General features: G+C 38.6%; 1 long non-coding RNA gene across 1 annotated transcript; it reads left to right on the top strand.

Moving 5' to 3' along the window:
- The first annotated feature begins 8999 nt into the window (after positions 1 to 8999).
- Positions 9000 to 15201, top strand: LOC137205710 (uncharacterized). Its single transcript, XR_010934268.1, has 3 exons — positions 9000 to 9155; positions 12406 to 12514; positions 13821 to 15201. It is a non-coding gene; the product is annotated as an uncharacterized lncRNA (long non-coding RNA).
- Positions 15202 to 15454: the final 253 nt, after the last annotated feature.

Here is a 15454-nt window from a genome sequence, read left to right on the forward strand (position 1 = left end):
CCCAAGAGATCAGCTGACCCCCAATTATAGCACTTCATGCTGCTTCATCACCCAGGTAATTACTCTTCATCAACCTAAAATTCTCCAGTACTTCCAGTTGGAAAAGCTAGTCTTCATTTCCCCCGTTAGAAGTCAGTTGCCAAATGTTACTGACCTAGGTCTGCTGCCCTCTTCCACTTGAGTGCAGGTGCACGTGTAAGAGTCCTTTACACTATTTACAGTTATTTTCATGAATACTTAAAAGCAGTACTTAGCCATATGGGTGGATAAATGATATAGAGAATAGACGGATGGATAGATAGGAGGATGAATTATAATGGGTAAATAAGTGAATGTGTGTTGTGTAAGAATAACTTCATTTATCACGTTGATTCATTAATTCAACAAACATTGAAAGTAAAATATTGTTATTATTTTTTTAAGCTACAAACGGGCAATTTATGTCAGGGTTTAATTAGAGAACCAAAATCCCTTGCGGGATTATAGAGAGTTGATGATGAGATCGTAGGAGCTGGTTAATTAGTTTATGTATGACTGCTGCTTTTGCACATGGTGCTGGGGCCTAAAGTCCACAGGTCAGGACATCAGGAAGGGAAGATGGAAATGAAGCTCTAGAGAGAAAGGACAAACAGGAGCCGTGAGATGGCCTATAACCCTTGATGATGATGAACTGGACCCTCATCAATTTCTCACTGACTGTAAGTGTTCAGGTTTGATGATGTGGGTTACTTACAAAAGACGGTGCCCTTCTTCATGAATCGAAACACATACTTGACCCAGGAGATGGAGAAGCTGAAGAAGGTTGCTGGAGGCTGCATGCCTGGTGATTAACTCTTACCCACAAGGTGAGCCAGCACACCTATAACAATATGTGCTAATTTCAACAGCACCTGAACCTACACCCACCTTCTGAAATGCCTTTGATGGCTAGTTCCATCCAAGAACCATACACTGAGAATTCTAATAAATGAAAGGATGACACCTAGAGTAAAGCCTGGGTGAGAGAGGAATGGGGAAGGGCTTAAGAAATAACTCCAGTTGAGTGTTGAGTCTCTGACTCTTATTGGTCTGAGACAGGAATGTTCATCTTTCTTATGCTGTGTGAGCCAATAAATCTTTTTGTCTGCTTAAGCCAACTCAACTTGCATTTCTTCTATTTGTACCTCGAAGAGATCTGATCAGTGCACATATTGCGTGATAGGTTGGAGTATGTAGGTGTGGGATGTAACTGGGGGAAGGTAATTCAATTACGAAAATCAGTGTCTAATGTATTTACATGCTCAAAACAATGAATTAATGAGTAAATGAGAGGCTCAAAAATGAAAAACATGGTGTATATGTGTGGAGAGCACAAGATGATAGTACTGACTTTTTCCGAGAAAATTCCGTTTGCATGAAAAGAACCTCCAAATGAGTTGGGCTTCATTACAGTTCCAAAATAGACTTTAGGGCACAGTTCTCCCATCACTAGTTATCATCACAGTGATTACCGAAATTTCCAACAGGACTAAGACCAAAGCATCTGGTGTCCAGTTTATATACCTGTTCTCCTTTGAATTCTCAGCAAAGTGCCTAGCATTATTGTGGACCAATAATTATGATAAATCAAGTTAAAATTAATCTAATTAAATAATTCAGAACTTAAAGTTGATTCCTCGTGTACTATCAGTTCTGAGATTCCAGGATTCTACAGGGCTGGGGGTAAAATGAAGTCCCAGTGATTACTGAGTTCTTACATTTATTTATTTTCCTGAATTTCATTTCTCCCTTCTTACATGCTAGTATTTAGTCAGGATTCCTTATGTTCCCTAATGAAATTGTCTGGAGACACACTCTCTAGCAGTTCTGATCATTTGTGTTTCACTCCAGTAATCCACCAGAGAAAAGAAAGATCTCTCAATGTACTCTCCTGAAAGGGAAAAAATTCTCAGCTCCCTGTAGAAGGTGCTACCCACCCCCTGATCCTAGTTTTGCTGGCTAGGGAACACATTTAATTACCTTGCAATCTTGTCTCTAGTAAAGAGAAAGCAAGGGCTTTCTTCACTTATCTCTAGGGAGATAAGTGAAGAGATTTTAATAGAAGGTGCAGACCAACTGCCTGTGGTTGGAAAGACAGGTATGCAGGAGCCCAAGGCCAACAGGGCTTTTCTCAGAGCTGCATAAAGGATGCCCTGCATGTAAAGGAGCCAGGGAAAAACTTAACCATTTTCAGCTACAGCACATATTTGGCTCTTCACTATGACTTTTCTTGTGTGGCTGTTTAAATTAATTTTCTTAATGTCTCAGTTAGATGCATACACTGATGGTGAATTAAGCAAGTCGAGGCTTATTTCCTTAAACAACAAGAAGTCTGTTTGAAAGCAGTTGTGGGTATTTGTTTAGAAGCACAACATTTTCAGGACTGGCACTCCTGTGATGTTCTTGACATTCTTCTCTCTGTTGGTACATTAAGACTGCAAGGTGCCTGTCGCAACTTCAAAACTCATGTTCATGTCAGAAAGGAAAGGGGATGGGGGAAACCACACCGAATGCATTCATTTACATGGATTATTAAAAGCAAGTATCTTCCCAGAATACCCCACAGATTTAATTATATCTCAGTGGAAAGGTTATGCCACATGGCTACCCATTCTGCACGGGAAGCTTCTTCTTCTGTCTGTAAGGAAGAAGGGGTAAATGGGTACTGGGTGGGCAACCAATGTCTTGGGCTACATTTGCCTAAATGGTTTTGAGTGCTTTGAAAGCAGGAACTAAGTTCTGTATCTGGTTCACATTATATTTCTTTTTGTTTTTGAATTTTATTTTATTTTTTTATACAGCAGGTTCTTATTAGTCATCCATTTTATACACATCAGTGTATACATGTCAACCCCAATCACCCAATTCATCCCACCACCACCACCACCACCCCCGCCGCCGCTTTCTCCCCTTGGTGCCCATACGTTTGTTCTCTACATCTGTGTCTTACGTTTCATTTAAAAAAGTTTTTCATACCCTCATTTCCCTTCTCTGACCATAACTGTGAGAAAATTGGCCTGTGACAAATATGACTCATCTAAATTAAAAATGATTCAGCATTAGACATAAAGGCACTTACACATAAGATGACTTAATTTTTTTTTTTTTTTTCCTGCGGTACGCGGGCCTCTCGCTGTTGTGGCCTCTCCCATTGCAGAGCACAGGCTCTGGACGCTCAGGCTCAGTGGCCATAGCTCATGGGCCTAGCCGCTCCGTGGCATGTGGGATCTTCCCGGACCAGGGCACGAACCCGTGTCCCCTGCATCGGCAGGCAGACTCTCAACCACTGCGCCACCAGGGAAGCCCTGACTTAATGTTTTAAATTGACAATCAGGTTAATACAGACATTGCCCAGTACAAGATTAGTCAAGTAAGCTGGGAAAAACTGAATGAAACAGACAAAACAGCAACAACAACAGAAGGCCTAGATCTACGCAAAACTAGAGAAAAAATATTTTATCAGCATCCAGGCAGAGAAAACAAATCTTACATTACAAAGGAAAAGAAATCTATTGGTTAAAAATGATTTTAAATACAATGGAAGAATACGAAGAAATTTTTGAGGAAGCAAGAAGACTAGAGTTCTATAGATGCTCTTTTTCTTGACATTGATAAATATAGAAATATAAGCTTAAGTATGTGTGTTTAAAACATAAAAGAGTCTACCACTGGAATTAAAATGTGCTATGCAATTTTCAAGTTAGGAGAAGAAATAAGGAAGAACAAAAATTTAAACAATAGTAAAGATAGTTAACTTCTAAAAAAAAAGCAAAGAAACAGAAAGCATAACATAGGTTGAACTTGGACTTTCAATTCCAGTTAGTTCTTTCTGTCAAGAACAGCTAGTAAACTGGGATAAAACAGGAAAAGAAAAAATCATCATATGCATGAGAGCTGTGAAGCTATCAGCACTTGAGGGTGCAAGAGAAGAGAAAAGTAGAGCACAGGAGGCAACATTCTGTAAACCACTTTCCTTCTTAGGCTCTTTTTTCATTCTTGAGGGCGAATGGATGGCAAATGAGTCACAGGGTCACAGCTAAGTGATTAATATTTACCCATCTTACAGAACAGGAGAGAGAATCATTGGAGGAGTTGGGGCCACAAAAGAAGACAGAATGTGAGAGGCCAAGATTCCGTAGGAAAGGGAAGTGCAGAGAGACTAGCCCAACACTGGTGGTTGTCCTTCGTGAGGCATTTTCTGAATTTCAAGCTGTGCAGGGTAGAAGTTAAGAGACTAAACAGAAAGCCACTGAAATGTAGAGCTGAGTTTTCAGCAGTCTCATTGTACTCAGGAGGCAAAATTAGAGTCTAGGGCCTGCCAAGAATAGAGGCTCTAGTAAACATCCTAATCTGTCAGGCAGAACCCTTGGAGAGCTACATCCTAGGAGCACGGATGAACAGAATGTAGACTGAGACTTACAAACCAGGCACAATCGGTGCCTGGGTAGAATAAGGTTATGTGTTTCCATTTATGCCTAGAGCAGAATACAGTAAACCCACTGTGGACAAATATGCAATGTAAAGAATTTGATAAAAATTTAACAAGAGCACTAAGGAAATATATATATATATATATATATGCATATACTGTATATATAACTCTCTCTTTCTCTGACCCATCCATTCCATTTATGTCTTGTACATTGAAAGAGATGTACAATAATGTTTATACAAGTTTTATAATAAGTTTATAACCCAGACTGGAAAAAAAAAAAAAAAACTAAAAGGGCTGTAGAATGAATAAATACATTTTGTGATAGAAAATGAAACACTATACAGCAGTGAAATTACAACCTTGTTTCTTGCAATACCAAGGAGGATTTTCACAAAAAGAATGAATTTAAAAAGCTGATCCAAGGATTCCTTTTATATAAACCTCAAAATCAGGGAAACTATTTGCTATAGACAGTAAGGTTGTGCTTCCCTAAAATTCATCTGTTGAAAGCTAAGCCCCAACGTGATGGTATTTGGAAGTGAACCCTTTGGGAGGTGATTAGGACATGAGGGTGGAACTCTCAGAAATGGGGTTGTGCCCTTATAAAAGAGACCCCAGAGAGCTTGTTCAGGTACCCATGTCCACCATGTGAGGACACAGTGAAAAGATGGCTATGAACCTGGAAGCGGATCCTCACTAGACACGGAGTCGGCTGACACCTTGATGCTGGAACTCCCAGCCTTCAGAATTGTGAGAAATAAATTCTTCAGTTCATAGGCCACCCAGTCTATGGTATTCTATTATAGCTCAGACTAATCTGTGGTGATAGTAGTCTCAACGGTGACATTCAGGGAACTAACGACTGGGGTGGGGCATGAGAAGGGGTTCTGTTAAGTTCTGTATCTTAACCTGGGTGGTAGTTACATGGGTATATTCACTTTGAAATATGTCATTGAGTTTTTCACTTATGATTTGTAAATTTTTTATAGTTTTTTTTCCATTAAAATTTACAAAGAGTTTACAAAAAAACCCCACAGCAACATTCATAGTATCAAAATAAATGAAAACAGGTTGAATATGTGGAACCTAGAAAAATGGTACAGGTGAACAGGTTTGCAGGGCAGAAATTGAGACACAGATGCAGAGATCAAATGTATGGACACCAAGAGAGGGAAAGTGGCAGGGGGAGGTGGTGGTGGTGGTATGAATTGGGAGATTGGAGTTGACATGTGTACACTGATGTGCATAAAATGGACAAATAAATAAATAAATAAGAAAACAGGTTGAATCCTTGTAATGAAGGTCAAAACTGAGATTGGTTTTGGTTTAAAAAAATTCAGTTTACAACTTCCGTAAGAATCAAAACCAAATCAAAATAACAAAGGATACTAATAAAGAGATGGGCAAATAGTGGATAAATGCTTACGTATAGGCACTTTTTTATATACAACAGAGAAAGTATTCTTAATATTAAAAGTAAAATTATGCAAAAAGCATATATCTGTAAAATGAAATAATTTAATGTGAGGGGCAAGTCACAATGAAGATGCAATTGTCATGGATCTGTATTCCAAATTTACGAACCTCAAGGTATATAAGAAAAAACTTTAGAATACGACCAGCAAGATGAAAAAAAATATTAGTCAGTCTTGGACTGACATATATTGTCATATTTTTTACAGCACAAATAGGACAAAATAATAGATGTAATATTAGAATAATGCAATTAATATATTAAATCAAATAAATGACATCAAAATGTGTCCCTTATATAGAACAAGCATTTTGTAACATTGTTCCAATACATTTACAAACCAAAGATCACAGTTATAATCATAAATTCTATATTCACAATGTAATAAAACCAGAAAGTTATTACAAAATGATAAAGAAACTAATCTAATCATTTGGAAATAAGAACAAAAACCTCTGCTACATAATCTTTGCATCAAAAGCTTAACCAAAGCTCCTATGACAAGTTATTAAAATTAACTACGATAAGATTTTATGTATCACAGTAATCTCATTGTAGCTGTTTAGTCACTTATAGGCGTGGTTGAAACTTTAAAAAGAGGAAAATTAATTTACTTAATTATATTTTTCATTACATAAGAAATAATGAAACTAAATGAAATAAATATTCAACTCCAGAAACCAGAAAAGTTGCAGCAAAATAAACCTAATAAATTATAAGGTATTAAATTAGAAAATAAAAAAGTTTTAAATGCATCTGAAAACTTTTAAAATTAAAACCAATAATATGGATGCAAATATATCAAGTCTCCTAATGAGAGCCAAGAAAAAGAAAATATAAATATGCAACATGATGAAGATCAAAAGGCATAAAAATCATAGTGACCTAAGAGACTGCCTGATAATGCTGCATTTTCTCACAATGAAGAATTGTGAAGACTCTTAGCTTCCTTCAATCTGCTCAAACTGTGCTACATATAGTGAAATTTTTTCCATTACAAGGAGATCAATCCCTTCTAATTTACAGTGCTGCCATAGGTTTTTCCCTTTTGTTGTTTTAATTCATCAAAGTCAGTTTTTTTGTTTGTTGATATTGTTTTTACCATTGCAAGGCATTTTACCACTTCTCTGTTAGTTTCCAAAGGAGGGTGAAAATGCAAGTAGCATGAAGTCAACATGCTACTTTATTATTAGGGTTACTCGATTATTAGTACAATATGTGCCTCATACAACACAGGACTTTCTAAGATGTGTCTGGAGGACTGGCTTGATCTCAAGGCATGGTCAAATTCTTTGCCCATCTTACTACTGACCATGTCCTGGAAAGCAAGGATCCCAACACCTCATGAGTGAAGAATAACAGAAAACTACCAATGAGCAATTTATCCAAGTTTTGAGCTTTGAGCAAAACCACTTAAAGAGGATGCAGATCCTGTATATACGTATATATCTCCCCCCCCCAGTTTTATTGAGATATAATTGACATACATCACTTACAGTGATCTGACTTACATACATCATGAAATGATTACCACAATAAGTTGAGTGAACATCTATCATCTCATACAGATACAACATTAAAGAAATAGAAAAAAAATGTTTTCCTCGTGATGAGAACTCTTAGGATTTACTCTCTTAACACCTTTCATAGGTAATGTACAGTCGTGTTAATTATCTTTATCATGTTGTACATTACATCCCTAGTATGTATTTATCTTATAACTGGAAGTGAGTACCTTTTGACAACCTCCATCTAATTCCTTCTACACCCACCCTCCACCCCCACCTCTGGTGGCCACAAATCTTATCTCTTTTTTCAATGAGTCTGTTTGTTTTTGAAGTATAATTGACCTGTAAGACTATATAGTGTTATGTTGTGTTCCTAGCACACAGCGTAACGATTGGATATTTCTATACATCTCAAGATGATCACCATGATAAGTCTAGTTGGCATCTGTTACCATACAAAGATACTAGTTATTGACTATATTCCCCAAATGAATCATAGAGAAAACAAAGAGGTAGCTGCCAGAGGGGAGGAGGGTGGGAGGAGGAGAGAAACAGGTGAGGCAAATTCAGGGGTAGAAACTTTCAGTTACAATATAAATGAGCCACAGGTATATGTATATATCCCTTTAACACATATGGTCCTTACCTATCGGAAATCAGAGCTTTGCTAGCATCCTGGTGTCTGAACAATCTCATAAGCAACACCACTTGGGGAGGTAGGACAGTGAGAGAGGAAGAACACTGCTTCCAGCTACACAGTTGCTTTCCTCTAGATGAATGTGGCCTGAGGCAGAAAGGGATATACTTAGGCTTAGTAATAAATCCAGGTCTTGCCTAAGTGTCAAGAGACTCCAAGAACAAGAATGGAACACTGGTCTCGGCATGGTTAAAGGTGTGGCTGTGGCTTTTCATTTGCTCCTCCTGATAATTTATAGGATATGCATAATCAACTTGATTTGGCTAACATATGTAAATGGTTCCTAATGATGACTCTGCTATGAAACCACCTTATAAAAGCAAATTTCCTCAGAATAGAGTTCCTTGAGAACAATATTTTTCTGAGCCTTGATACAGGGTAGTGAGTTGAGCCCACTGTATTTTTATATAACTCTGGGAAAAACAATTAGTCCTTTTCAGTAAATGAAAAGGCATTTACGCAGGAAATTTTTTTGAAAATAGTTCATCAACCAAAGCCTAAGGGAATTGGAGGGAAAATAACTGTTGTAGAGGATTTAGAAACTTTTTTTTTTTTTTCTGCCTCCAATTAGAAAAACAATATATTTAACCCCTGGTCTTTACCATTGGGTGAGATTACTGGTTTGTTTCTCAATTCTATTCCCCAAAGATTTTCTGGGACACCAAGTGCTGAAATTATGAAGATGAATGAAAACCCTGAAGTTTGTCAGAGACAGATCTATAAGCATGTGTAATTCATCTTGTGGCTTCGTCTACTGAGACTTTATTGCAGGATTTAAAAATATCAGTGAGAATTCAGGCATGTGGAGTCATCAACCAGAAATAACTTTGCATCAAATCCCCAAATGGTCTTTCTGATTGGCAGGCATGCACAGGCTGAGAAGCAGCATTTCCTTTTTCTCAGACTTGTTCTTCCCTTTATATAAAGGAAGCAGAAGTTCTAACTAAAACTCTTCAAAGTAATAGATCTTCATGTGGATTCAGTTCCATATCGGTGGCAGATCCCTGCCACTATAGATGACAGGTAAGTTATAAAGGACTTCCTGGCTGTCTACAGTAGCTAAACTTAAATTACAAAATTTTAGGACTAAATGAAATTTTAAGAACTATTGCATTCACTGCTGATTCTCTCCTTTTGGAAAAAAAAAAAAAACCCATAAAACCTATGACTTGAAAAATTTAGCTGTTTTAACAAAGGCCACAATGCTAAATAAAACCTTTAGAATTCTTGACTCACAAAAGTTATCTGTCTGTTATATTAATATTTTTATCATGCTCAGGATGATTATCTTACTAATAAAAAATCATAATACTTTGATTACTGCTAATTTTTTTTTTTAACTGACAATCTCTGGAGCATGGGAAATATACCAGAAAACATAAGAAAGATATTGTCTGAATTTTCAGAAATGGGTAGAAGATGTACTGTGGAAATATCTGATGGTCAGTTCTTGCTAATTGCTTTAAAGATAGGAGGAGTAAGATGGCAGTGGCCATTGGTGAAAAATATGGGGAAAAAACATCAGGTCACACTAAATCTGTTTTCTTATTACCCAGATGAAGGCCATTGAAGTAGGTATATCTTGGTGTTATAAAAAATGTTTGTTTGTTTGTTTTCATTACATTTTCTTTGATAGTATTACAAAATGTTAGCCAGAGCACGTATATGTTTAAACAAGAAGCCCAAGGTGTGCTCACTTATTGACAGCTTCTTATCAGCCTGGATAACACTTCCAGTGGTCCCACTTAAGGTTGCTTCCTTGGATCTATATGGTTCAATACTCTCAGACCACCAACAGACAAAAAATTGTAGGATATAGGCTTATCAAATGGAATCCTTGGTAAAGTTTGAAGAAAGCACTTGGTATTGTCAATGGCAAAATCGGAGTTTAAAATTATCTTGAAAATCTGTAACGTTTTCAGCCAATAAAATAAAATCTGACACTTAATAAATGCATAAACATATTTAGGATCAGAAATCCATTTTCATCAGTAGAGAACTGAGAGAGACCATAGATGTCTCAGAGTTTTATTTTTAAAACAGGCTCTACATGAGCCTGTGATCTCACGTAGCAAATATATTCTAACACCGAATTTGCATGAATTCATAGGTAAAGTTTACCGAGTCATAGAGAGTCTGAAGGTTAACACTGTATTGGGAGTTTTGCAGTTCAGGTATTATGTTTTTAGAGGACTGTTGGTCAATTAAAAAGCATTGAGCCGAGAGGGAAAGAGGCAGGCAGATATGGGGGATGAAAGATGTCAGAGTCTGGAGACATATGAACAAACTGTAGTTGAAAGAAACCCAGTCATTCACCAAAAACTTCCTTCACACATTAAGTACTGATTACTATATAAGATCATGGAAATATAGAGCCTTACTTCTTCTCTTGAAAAACTCTCAGTTGAATAAGGAAGAAAGAGATAAATATTTCTAATGTTATGCACTGGAATGGAATAGTCTACAGAGCACTGTGATGGCACAGAGAGAGGAATGATCCTTTATGGGGAGAGCAGCAGACCAGGGTGTTAGGATGGCTTAAAATTGGGAATATTTAGCTTGAAAGGAAGGCTAAGGAAAAGAAGTATTTGAATTTACCTAATAGTGCTTTAGCCATCCTACAAGTAGGCTACGATCATTTCACTTCTATATCTTGCTCATTCCGTTACCCCTCCTATAATGTCATCTCCCCTAAACTCTACCAACCCTTCACACCTTTGTTGGAAACCAATCTCTTCCATCTGGCCAACCCACTGGGCAATGTCTGAGCTGACCCCAAGAGCAGGTACTTCCATCACACACACTCGGTGCATCATTTGTAACATCAGCAAATGCTTCTATCAGAACCGATTCACCTGATCTTGTATTATATGCCCTTTAGGGCAGGAATGAAACATCTTTTTTCAGTCTGTGATCATGCTTTGTACCGAAGCCGAGCACACCTAGACTCAATAAATGCCTTGTAGAAAGTCAATTAGCCTGCTTTCTTTAGTAAAGAACAATTCTAGGCTGACTTCCCAAGACCCTTCCTTTGCACATCATTTCTCCATCTAAGAAAGCAGAATTCCTCCCTCTGACATGAACTTCCAAGCCTATGGAGGTGGAGTGAGAAGGCGTTGCACATCCCTGATGGGTCGGTCCTGGTGAGGCTGTCAGGTTAGACAAAGCTCCCTGTCCCCAAAGGTGGTCCTGGATCTAGAACAACCTCTGTCTGTTGTCCCAGGTGTAGTGATTTAGTCCATAAAATTTTGGGCCACAGGGAAAACTGACATCTTTGTGTCCTGTATCCTGAAACTTGCCAAGGTATCTTGCTTTTATCATTCTGATATATATTTTTTTCATCCTTTACAAAGCTGTTAAAAGCCCCAGGCATGGGCACTGGCTCTTTGGGCTCAGCCGTGCACATCCCAGTGACTTCTTTGCTTCTGAAAACCAATCTATTCTGTCGAATATGCCTTCATCTTGTTACAAAATAGGGCTCGTGAATTCGGCCCTGCCCAGGGAACAATCAGCATGCTGGGGATTGCTTTGAAAGCAGTATTATACTAATACAGGATCTCATTAGAACCCCTTTCCTGGGAGCTGGGGGTTTCTTCCCAATCCAAATGGAGATTGTGGTGTTCATTATGTGTTCAGAAGTGCTGCTTCTCTGTACCGTCAAATGGCCTGAGGAAAGAAAATCTTTTAACCTTTGTAATTGCTACAATACTACTAGGGTTCTTTCTCCAGTTGAACAGAGCAATAAATATTGCAGAGCTCTACTTTTTTCTTTCTCCTAAAATGCAATTAAAATAGAGGGAAAAAAAATTCTTCTGAGGGCATTTCAGTGATGCCATACCATCCAACCTTTGGGAGGGGCATTCATGGGGGATTATGCGGCAAAACTCCGGGTCCATTTGGGATAATTTCCAGCAACTGGCTCAGGGCCTCGGGATGCAGAATTAGTTCATCTAGGGCTTCAGCTCCTGGTTTCAGACTCATTAAGACTGTCTTGTTAGGGTAGGTATGTGATCAGTTTTGGGACTGCAAACTAAGCCCAATAAATTGCTGAACTCTGCTTAAAAAGTTAATTACCAAATCTGGTGCATGGGGTGCAGAAAAAAGGACAGAAACTAAAACCTAATGTACAGACAAGCACATTTTTAAAAAATTAACTTCAAAAATATAAATATTCCACTGCTACTACTTGGGCCTGAGCACAGTCTCAATTCACCTCCGAGTTCCTGTTTCTTAACTACTTGCCAACCTGTTTCCTTTTTCTGTTCTCTTACAGGTACACGTGGGGATGCACTCTGACACTTGTCAAGGTATTCTGACAGATCACGCACAACGCACAGGCATGAATGGCTTTTCCAGGCACATTAAAAATGCCCGCATTCAAGGTAAATACGATGTGGGTTTTTAGTAGAAATATTTATATATTGAGTTCCAGTTCACAAGTTTTCCTGAAGGGCCACCATTTTTATGGAGGAAATTCCTTGGTGCATTCACCAAAAAAGATTTTTTCAAACTGGTAATATAAAAATAACTGCTGTAGTGTTCACACTGGACCCAGCCATGTGTCTCTGCCTGGAACTTTGGAAGCTGTGACAGGAGGCAATGGGGCCATCAGCACAGCTATTCTGCACTGGGGGCAATTTAACAGGGTGGCTGAACCATCTCCCTCCCACTCTTCTCTTTCGCCACACCTTGGGCTTGGTGAGTGCAGTGAAGAAGTGGACCTTCATCTTCTTTTTGTTTCCATCCTCTTCATCCTCATGGGTTGAACATAAACATGGTTCCTTTTACCAGATATGCTTGAACAATCCTAGCTTTCCTGTGCCAGATTTAAATATATCTAAGAAAACAGAGTTAAGCCAACGGTATTGTCAAGTATAAACTCCGTAAAAGCAGAGACCCATCTTTCCATTCTTGATCCCTATGGTGCCTGGCACAGTGCCTGGCATCAAAACTTAAGACTCGCTCTTAGTCCTTGTTGGAATAAGCAGGAAAAGCAAAGAAGAGGAAATGTAGTCTGTTCATCTACAAGTTCACAATATTTTAAAGAGACGCAATGTTCAAAGACTAGCACGTAAATACGGTAATGCCTTCACAGAAGTACATTCAATGCACGTCAGGATCACCGCGGATGGAGTTCCTGCTGGACATAGCAGTGTTTCAATAAATGTTGAAGAAATCATCTGAGGGGTTTCACACTCTGGATCTGTTGTCTCACGTAGATAATTTTCCAGAAAGCTACCCTGTTCCTGATTTCTGCAACCAAAAACATGTCTCATTTCCAGAGGGCTTACTGGGAGGCAGGCATCACAGCAGGTGCTCCAACTCATTCTGTGTAATCCTTCAAATCATTTCGTCACATAAATATACTCTATGTAAATATAGTTATACCAATTTTAAAGATGTAATAATCGAGGGTCAGGAAATGTAGGTCACTTCTCAAATGCACGGGAGTTGTAAGGAGCAAATTAAGGCTTCAAATCTAATTACGTCTTAAACACCAAGCCTGTTATCCACACCATCATGATATAGAACTGGAGAACAGGAGAAATGAAATCCTGTCTTCTCTGCTAGGAAGAAAAAGTGTATACATTTAATCTCCTCCCTCCTAATTCTGCAAATGCTATGTTCACTTCTTAGGTGCTTTTCTTAACAATACCTTACAACGATTTTTTTTTTTTTTTTTGGCAGTACACGGGCCTCTCACTGCTGTGGCCTCTCCCGTTGCGGAGCACAGGCTCCGGACGCACAGGCTCAGCGGCCATGGCTGACAGGCCCAGCCGCTCCGCGGCATGTGGGATCCTCCCGGACCGGGGCACGAACCTGCGTCCCCTGCATTGGCAGGCGGACTCTCAACCACTGCGCCACCAGGGAAGCCCCTCACAATGATTTTTTATTAAAAATTAGGGGACAAAAAGAAAGTGTAGAAAATCCATAGAGCCATCCAACACTACGTCCTCCCAGTCCTCCAATTTATCCTGAAAAATCTTTGCAGTTGGCTAATGGTTACAACATCAACAAAATAGCTTCCTTCTCTTTCCTCATTTAATTAAAGAATAAACAAAATCAACTAATGCACTACAACCTTGTTGACTGGTGGCTCATTACAGAGGCTAATAAGAGAACATACATTCTCATATACTGATCATTGGAGCTCAGAGAATTTGAAGAGAGCCACCTGCTGAGTAAGGATCCATTTTTGCTTCTGACTTTGTATGTATTCATCTGGTCAGTTTCCCCAAGCTGGCCTGATTAGGAAAGTTTTATTAAAACAAATGGAGGTGAGACTTAAAATTAGTAGAGAAAAGCAGAAGCTCTGTCTGAACCACTCATACAATCGTCATCCTCAGCCAGATGTGCTGACCACTTACTTGGCAGAGGTCTGTGGCAGAGATTGCAGTACATTCATCAAAACCTAAAGGTCTTCCTCTTGCACACAACTAGGCTCATTTCCCAGCCTCCCCGGCGACCCAGCTGCCATCTTCCATTTTCCATCCAACTGAGGAAAATGAGGCATGCTACATTCAGATCCCAGCAATCAAACACCTTCACATGCACATGCGCAATTCCAGTCTCTCTCTCTGTCTTATCTGCTTCCTAAATTTTTTTGGCTCAGGTGACTTATAAACCACATATAAAATATAATAGACCTTTCTTTAGCCTGGATTCCTGAAGGACTGCATGGATATCGGTTTCACATTGCCAAACAGTCACTAATTGGACTTTAAATGAGCAAGAAGTACGTTTCTATGTATTAAGCGCCTCAAATTTCAAGGACGGACTGTTACTGTATGTTATGAACGAAATGTCTGCTGAAACCCTAACACCCCTTCCTCTGCCCCATATAAAATGTGATGGGATTAGGTGGTGGGGTCTTTGGGAGGTGATTAGATTTAAATGAGCCCTCATGAATGGATTAGCGGCCTTACAAGAGTCACAAGAGAACAGTTTTCCCCTCTCTGCTGTCTGCCATGTGAAAATACAAGAAGTCCAGAGTCTAAGATCTGGAAAAGTACTCTCACCAGAACTTGACCATGTGGCACACTTATCTCAGACTTACAGCCTCCAGAACTAGGAGAAATAAAGTTTTTGTTGTTTATAAGCCACCCAGACTATATTTTTGCTACAGTAGCCCAACTAAGACCATAGATAGTGCTAATTTAACTAATTTATATCCCTTAACAGATTTAACTGTTTATGGGATATACAGATTTTTTTTTTATTTTAGAAAAAAATCATATGTCACATTTTAACATACTTACATTGAAATTCAGAAATACATATATCATTGTATATATTTATTTAACTCTATAGATATAGATGTC

This window comes from Pseudorca crassidens, chromosome 14, assembly GCF_039906515.1.
Source record: "Pseudorca crassidens isolate mPseCra1 chromosome 14, mPseCra1.hap1, whole genome shotgun sequence".
Lineage (NCBI taxonomy): Eukaryota > Metazoa > Chordata > Mammalia > Artiodactyla > Delphinidae > Pseudorca > Pseudorca crassidens.